Source organism: Urocampus carinirostris, chromosome 18, assembly GCF_059441175.1.
Source record: "Urocampus carinirostris isolate Australia breed hairy pipefish chromosome 18, RoL_Ucar_1.0, whole genome shotgun sequence".
NCBI lineage: Eukaryota > Metazoa > Chordata > Actinopteri > Syngnathiformes > Syngnathidae > Urocampus > Urocampus carinirostris.
In genome coordinates, this window is record NC_142366.1 from 11,228,076 (window position 1) to 11,235,682 (window position 7,607).

The following is a 7,607-nucleotide window of genomic DNA, read 5'->3' on the forward strand; positions in this document are numbered from 1 at the left end:
CTGCCTTTTGACACTGTGGACCTTTGACATGTGACGGATTTACATGGTCTTTGAAAATCTCTCCCCATATGCGTTTAATCTTCTTATTAAAAGAGACCATAACGTCATGGGCTGAATGGGTAGAACTATCTCAAATAATGTATTGCCTCGTTAGCAACGATACAGTGCCGAAGAGGATTTTGGGGTTATTCTTTTGTGCCGCAATCACATTCAAAAAATAGGCTGATTTTGCAGAGGCAAGAGATGCTTTATACTTTAACAAGCTGTCACACCAGGTTTGACGGAAAACCTCAAGCTTGGTAGCGCGCCATTTTCGTTCAGATTTCCACGACCCAAATAAAGAAAATAATTCCACTTCACAAATGTATTGATTGAAAATATTGTGCAGTTTGAAACACATATATATATATGTATATATATATATATATATATATATATATATATATATATATATATCCTCTTTCTGGGAGATTGATACAGAGGAGGGGATTCCCAGCCCCCTCGCTCAATCCAACTGCTGTGTTGGGAGTCATTAGGTGACCAAACCCCCCAATTCCAACCCTCGATGCCTAGCGCCAAGCAGGAAGGCAATGAGTACCAATGTTGTATGGCTTGAACCAGCGACTTCCCAGTCTCGGAGCGGGGGGCAGGGCACCGAACAGAGATAGTAGAATATATTTATGAAAAACAAAGAAATGACCAGCAAAACCAAAACGACTCCATGTATCAATATAACCTTTAATGCTAAATTAGCTACAGTTTTGAAAATGTGATGCTCTTAATTTCAGTGGCTTTGTCTTCAGTGGCTTTTTACATGTTCAACATGTGTAAACAAACGTTATCCATCTTTTTCTGTGGTGTGAAATGGTGGGTATCAACTTACATTTGCATGAAATTATGGCCATCTACTGTTAGGAGTTTAAATAACCCTCAGTTATTTTTGTACTTTTCTTAGTTTTATTTTGTCAAGGCAACGGCCTGCGATAAAAACAGTTCCGCGACCCACTTTTGGGTCCCAACTCGTTAATTGAGAAACACTGATCTGCTGCACCCTGGGTTTGATTCCTATTGTAGCCATTGTTTAGCGATTGTTGTCAGCAATACTCAATGTTGGGAATAACGCCGTTTTCAGTAACGGGGTAATCTAACTGGGTATTTTTTCCGCCATTACAACGCCGTAATTGTCACCGGTGGTTAAAAGCGGTGCGTAGCTTGGTCTCCTTTTGTGCATAAGGAAGATACGCAGGACATCCTCGGTCAACCTTTTCACATATTTATTCACCAACAACACACGAACCTGAACGCAGCTCTCATTCACCCTAACGCAGCAGCCATCCACAATAACTTAAAACAATGCAGCGCATACGTGAGGACGCCACATAATGGAGAAAGTCCTACCATAATATCACAAGTAAATGTAGTTTCTCATTTGGGGAAACTAGTGAAGAATTTTATCTCAGTGGTTCCTGCATCTTTAAACACTTAATGTTCCAAAACTGCTGCTCTCTCCACACTGGGAGAAGTTATGTCAGCTATCAAAGATACAGAGAGAGAGAGAGAGAGAGAGAGAGAAAGAGAGAGAGAGAGGATAAACTAAGGAAGAGAGGGTACAGTAACATATTTGACTTTACTAGTTACTTTTAAATGTATTAAACTCACTTTATATTGATGTACAGCAATTTATTTTTAAAGCAGCGGAAATAGTTACTTTCCCTGGTAGCTAGTTACTTTGACTATAGAGTAATGCAGTTACTGACTCAGTTATTTTTGGAAGAAGTACTGAGTAACTATAATTACTTTTTTTAAACTTATGTGCCTAACACTGGCGATACTTTTGTACAGATCAATAATTCCACAAATACAGTAATATTCTACGGTAAAACGTGTACAGCTTGCACTCGAACATTTTTAAGAAAAAAAACACGTGTTATTCACAAAAAATTGCATTTTACCCTCGCAAGTCGAAAAATGTGACCGTCCCCAGTTGAGAATCTCGGATCAAGATGAAATCGCCCCCCGATAATGGATTGTCAACATCAAACAAAATGGCCGCCACGAATGAGTGACAAGGCCGTCTCCTGGGCGACGATGTGACCCGTCGGACAGATCAACGATTGCACCCAGCAGTTTCCCCTCCCTTGGAATGTTATTACAGAGGAAAAAGCAAGGTCAGATTGCAGGGATGATGATTCATGGGAAGCCAGTCTCAATTTCTCGATTTTTTTTTTTTGTTTGGGTGGTGGGGTTGCAGATTGACCTTGGCATTTCTGACAAGAGCATCCATCACGGCCAAGGCGCTTCAACAGGCAACTGTGCGGCCAAGTGAATCCGATTAAGGGATATTAGCGCTAGATGGATGCCGGACGTCAGCGGCGCGGAGGGATACGGCCTTGCATTCTTTATGCATTCCGCACCCTAACGCACCACGGGTTTTGACACTTTTGATCAATGGCTGCGTTCCCAGTTTGACGCGTATGACAGTCTCGCTTTAATGAATTGAATTTACAGGTTGTCGAGGAGTTGTATGGAAAAGTTCGCAACCATAGTTCATATATATATGTATTAGGTTACCTGCGGATGCCCTTAAAGGGCATTGACTTTGTTGTTCTATAAATAAGGTGTTAATTGGCAGTGAAATGTCTTAAATCAAATTTTCAAAAGTCTTAAAAATGTGAACACATTAATAAAATATATATTTGTTTGAACCAAAAAGATTTTTTATTTCTTTTTTAATAATACACCGATTTATTTGGGAGGCAACATGGCGTGACCACAATGTTGGAACTATCAAAACGGTGATGTGGTTTCAGTCAGACGCATGTCTTAGGTCTACCCACAATACAAATAGCAACTGGGGACAGAGACGTTTACATTGGACCATGGGAAAGTGTACATTTAATGTTTTTTACTAAGGCTAAAAGCTGTGTCCTGTAATGTGTACGAGGAACAATAGATCGTGTGTAAGAAATATTTGTGTGTTTGTTTCTTTTGAGGGTTTTTTTGCCAACTTGGTCTTGAATTTCATTTGAAAAGGCATTAAAAAAAAGTCTAAAAAAAAAGTCTGAAAAAAAGTCTTGAAATCAACTTGCCTTATTGTGTAGGAATCTCGTGTATGTAGGGCATAGCAAATTAAATATAGTACACTGCAGTAAAAATGGTAGATTTCTGTTTTGCTTATTTAAAGTGTATGTTTGCATATTTCACAATATTTAAATTGTTTTTGTAGCTAAATATTAAAAAAAATCTTACTTAATATGTTTAAGTTCATCTTTTATCTAAACTTTATCTATTTATGAATTTCGATTTGATTGCGTGTATGTGTTCGTATGCGGCTTATAGGCTCTGAAACGGCTGACAACGTTGTACTAAAGGCCTCTGGGAGCGTTTGGTGTCAAGGCATCCCAATAAATACCAATAAACATCTGCTTTAGTGTAAAAGAGGCTTACATTTTTTATGGATACAAATTGTTGTAATATTGTCATATTCTTGGTAGTATTCTTAAAACATGTTATCAGATGATGCATTAGTATTTTAATCCCCCCCCCACCAATTTTGGACCCCAGTCACGGAAGAGTATACACTTGTGGGTCATGCGTCCAAGCGTTAATCAAAATATGAAAATGATTTTAAATGATATGCTGTGTATTTACCCTAATTTGAATTGGTTTTAAAAGTCATAGTAAAAAAATACATGTACAATGTAATTGTATTTCACAATATTCCAAGTTGTTTTTGTAGTTAAGAAAAGTCATAGTCAAAATACATTTTAAGTATTTTCTTCTTATTTTACTTTATTGTACCTTTTGTATAAAAAAACAAGAAAACATACTTGAAATATTAAGGTTAATATATATATATATATATATATATATATATATATATATATATATATATATATATATATATATATATATATATTATAATTATATGTCATAATCAATACTTGAAATAATATATGTCAAGTGTAATTTTTGTCTTTAACTTCTTTATGTCAGAAGAAGAATCGTACTTAAAATGAGCTTAAGTGTGTACTCAACTGTTTCTAGTCTTGATCGAAAACAAAAATGACTACCATCTGCTTAATCAGATAATTTTGATCTTTTTAAGAGTTATTCTTTGTTTACCAAAAACAAGGTAGAAATATACTTGAAATAGACATTTTTCTTTGGCATAAGATTTTGATTTTTAGGTGTATAAATAGATACTACTGTACATACAAGTCCACTTGTAAAACAGCAGAAAAATATCAGCGGTATAGCAGAGTTTATGACAATAAATAATAGTGATAAAAGAAAATATTGAGGGCATTTTGAAACACTATAAATTGCTGTGCTATGGGCATCTGGTCGGCTATCCCATCCACAGCTTTGACAGGATTGTGGAAACGAGTATAAATAAATATAATATAATATATATATATATTTGGAGAATCCTCACGAATCTTTTTTACGACCATTTCAGGATATGCCAGCATACGAATAACAGACGCAAAAACATGTATGGCATTCTAAATCATTCCAGCTGAAAAAAAAGAAAGAAAAAAGGCAACAACAGCAGCATGGAATAAGACATTAACTCTGTGTGTGTTGTAAGGACTAGTTGTTCTCTATTGGGAGCCTGTTTTCAAAGTGCGCTGGTGAACTTTGGGTCATCGTGCTCGTGCAAATGCGGAAAAACCGAAAACAGAAGGGGCATTGTGCGCCCAGCGAGCGTGCCGTCCACATGCTAGCACGGCCCCAAGGGACCTTTGAACCTCTTGTGAGTGTGTGAAGGGCAAGTCAAGGTTCAACACACACGAGAAAAAAAACGAGATATGCACGTTACCAAAGGGGACTGATCAAATATTAGTGTGCATATATAGCAATGTTCAAGTATTATGTATAGTTTAACTAGTTTAAATAACTCCCATCTGCAGCATCAATATACTGTGCAACTACCACTGTGAATATGCACACGTCTGTTACATATCATATAGTGTCTTAACGTGTTTTATCCTATTGCCCAATTTTTGACTTTTTGAATTGTTTTACTTGCACTGAAAGCAGAAGCCCTCTAATGTCAATACACTTGTATAATGACAATAAAGCCATTCATTTGTTGATTCGTAGGGATTTAGTTTTGCAACTGTATGACTTTATGTCTAGATATGCTATACTAGACGACAATTTATCCTTTTTCTTTTTTTTTTTAATTAATTCACAGGTGACAATTTTGTGAATATATATTTACAAACATTTCCGGAACATATTGGTCTCATTTGTTTCCACTAATCACATATGAAAATAAGAATCTGATTTTTTTTTCAGTCATAGCTTTGACCTTTGTAGTAAAATAATGATCCTTATTAATTTATTCTAATATTGAAATGGACCCAAAAATAAAATCTTCAGCTTATCAGCCTGGAATATTTTTTGATGAATTTTAAAACAATGAACGCCACTAAACACATGTGTTCCAAGGACATTTTTTTAATTAGGGAAAAAACTCAAAAATGTTTAGAGAAGAATTCCTGATAACTGTTATTGCATTACTTTTAATTGCACTATTATTATGATGCAATTATTATTATTATTGGGCCGGAACAAAGAACTATGTTGTAGTTTTTATATTATTTGCCTATTTATTCTGACTTTTATCTCATTTTGCTTTTGAGATAATACAACATAAAAGTCTTTATTACATGTTAAGTTGTTAACCCTTGAGTGCCATGTCTAATCCCGTTGCATTCAGTGTTTCACCACGCTTATATAAATGACAATAGAGCCAATTAAATTCAATTATCTTTTGCAAATTTAGCAAAATTTTAATTTTTAAAAGGACAAATTAATCAATTTAATTTAGTATTGCCCTGTCTGAATTGTATTAATTGATTCAAATACATACATTCATTTTTTTCTCTAACTGCATTTACCTTCAGAAGGGACTTTATTTAAATGTTTTAAAAAAATAAACATGTTACATCCTGAACTAAAACTGCTATAATGTGTAGATTTTATTATAGCCTGATGCACACTTATATTTTTTTATGTTTAAATGAGAACAATTTTACTGTATGGATAAAAGTGTGTTTTTAATCCAACACGCGCTGAAAAAAACGCAATTTTCCATTGTATCCGCCTCAAGGTGAAAATGTTTTTCCACAAAAGAATTTTACAGTGTGCCAGCATGATGCCTTGTCCACCCAAGAGGTGAATACCAGGGGCGTGGGGGGTTTTCTCGTCTTTTTAATAATAATTACAATACATTTTATTTCGAATCGCCTTTCAGGACACCCGGGTCGCTGTACACAAAATAAAAGAAGTGATACCAAAAAAACAGACAAAGAACACACACAAAAATAAAACAAAATAGAGTAAAAAAAGGGCGTGTTTCATGTGAGACTCCACAGGCACGTTTTCCACGCACACGCGCACAAAAATGCATGCAGAAATAACCTGCAAAGCTGCTTTATATTTCTAACTCAACAAACAAGAAACACAAAGCGCAGATTTTGCAAGGTTGTTAAAAAGTGGACTTGGGCGCCCTCTAACGTCCGGTAAAGATTATGCAAGCCTCGCCTCAGTAGCGTAGAATTTACTAGATTGGGACACTCGTCAGCAGCAACAAGCCGTGTTATACAGGCTGTGTGGAGGGGGGCAAGAGCTGTAGGGAGGGAGAAGGGGGTCCTAGGTGGACCCTCTATGCCCCCACCTCTTTTATTTGCAAGAACCATCCTTTGAACCACCACCACCAGCCCTCCGCGGGAGGCAAGTACGAGGCCAGCTTTGAAAAACAACACCTCCGGAGTTTGAGGACTGACTGGTCCAAAAGGACTCAAATAAATGTCCGCCACTATACGTGTCAGTTTTTGAAGACTTTTTAGTTATTTCTTAAAATAAATCGCCTTAAATCGTGAAGTGACGTTCTCGCTTACCTCTCGTGCTTAACGTCGAAACCACAACTCAAAAGTCAATGTTTTTTTTACATCTTGCGCATCATTATGACGTCATCACGTCGTAGAAATTTAACGTTTATACAAGGCTATCGCTAATAACAATTATAAAGGGAACAAATGGGACCTTGTTGTTGGAATTTGATATCATTTTAAAGGTTCTTCTATCAAGCAATCACATTTATTGGTAAAGCACTTGTCAGCTAGAGAATTGTCACTCAAAGTGCTGTACAAACGTATTCATTGCACAATAATGAAAATGAAATCCCCTCCCATGGGCAGTTTCGAAGCCAAACACGTATTATAACACTTATCGTCAAATGAATCAGAAATGCTTTTAGGCAGTTTTTATTCTATATATGTCAGCATTATTCTGTGATGGTTGGATTCAATATGTCGAAGTGTCCTTGGGCAAGACACTGAATCCATAAAGCCCCCAATAGCAGGTAGTTACCTTGCATGGCTGACGCTGCTTTCGGTCAGTTAGTGTGTATTGGGAAAAGTGTGAAGCACATTGTAAAGCGCTTTGGGAGGTCTTCATTGACTCGAAAAGCGCTGTATAAATGCAGACCATTTACATTTACATTTATTTTCCCTCCCAATAATAGTACAAACAAAATGTGTAAAATAAATTCAACCAGGCACAGACTAACAATGTGAGGAAAAGGGCGTGAG

The 7,607-nt window shown here is 36.3% G+C and overlaps 1 long non-coding RNA gene across 1 annotated transcript in view; it reads right to left on the minus strand.

Annotated features, from left to right (window-relative positions):
* LOC148348357 (uncharacterized) overlaps window positions 1-6,940 on the minus strand; it is a 40,942-nt gene extending 34,002 nt beyond the window's left edge. Inside the window, exon 1 of the long non-coding RNA XR_015847742.1 lies at window positions 6,915-6,940. This is a non-coding gene — a long non-coding RNA (uncharacterized LOC148348357). The remainder of the gene's footprint in view (window positions 1-6,914) is intronic.
* Window positions 6,941-7,607: the final 667 nt, after the last annotated feature.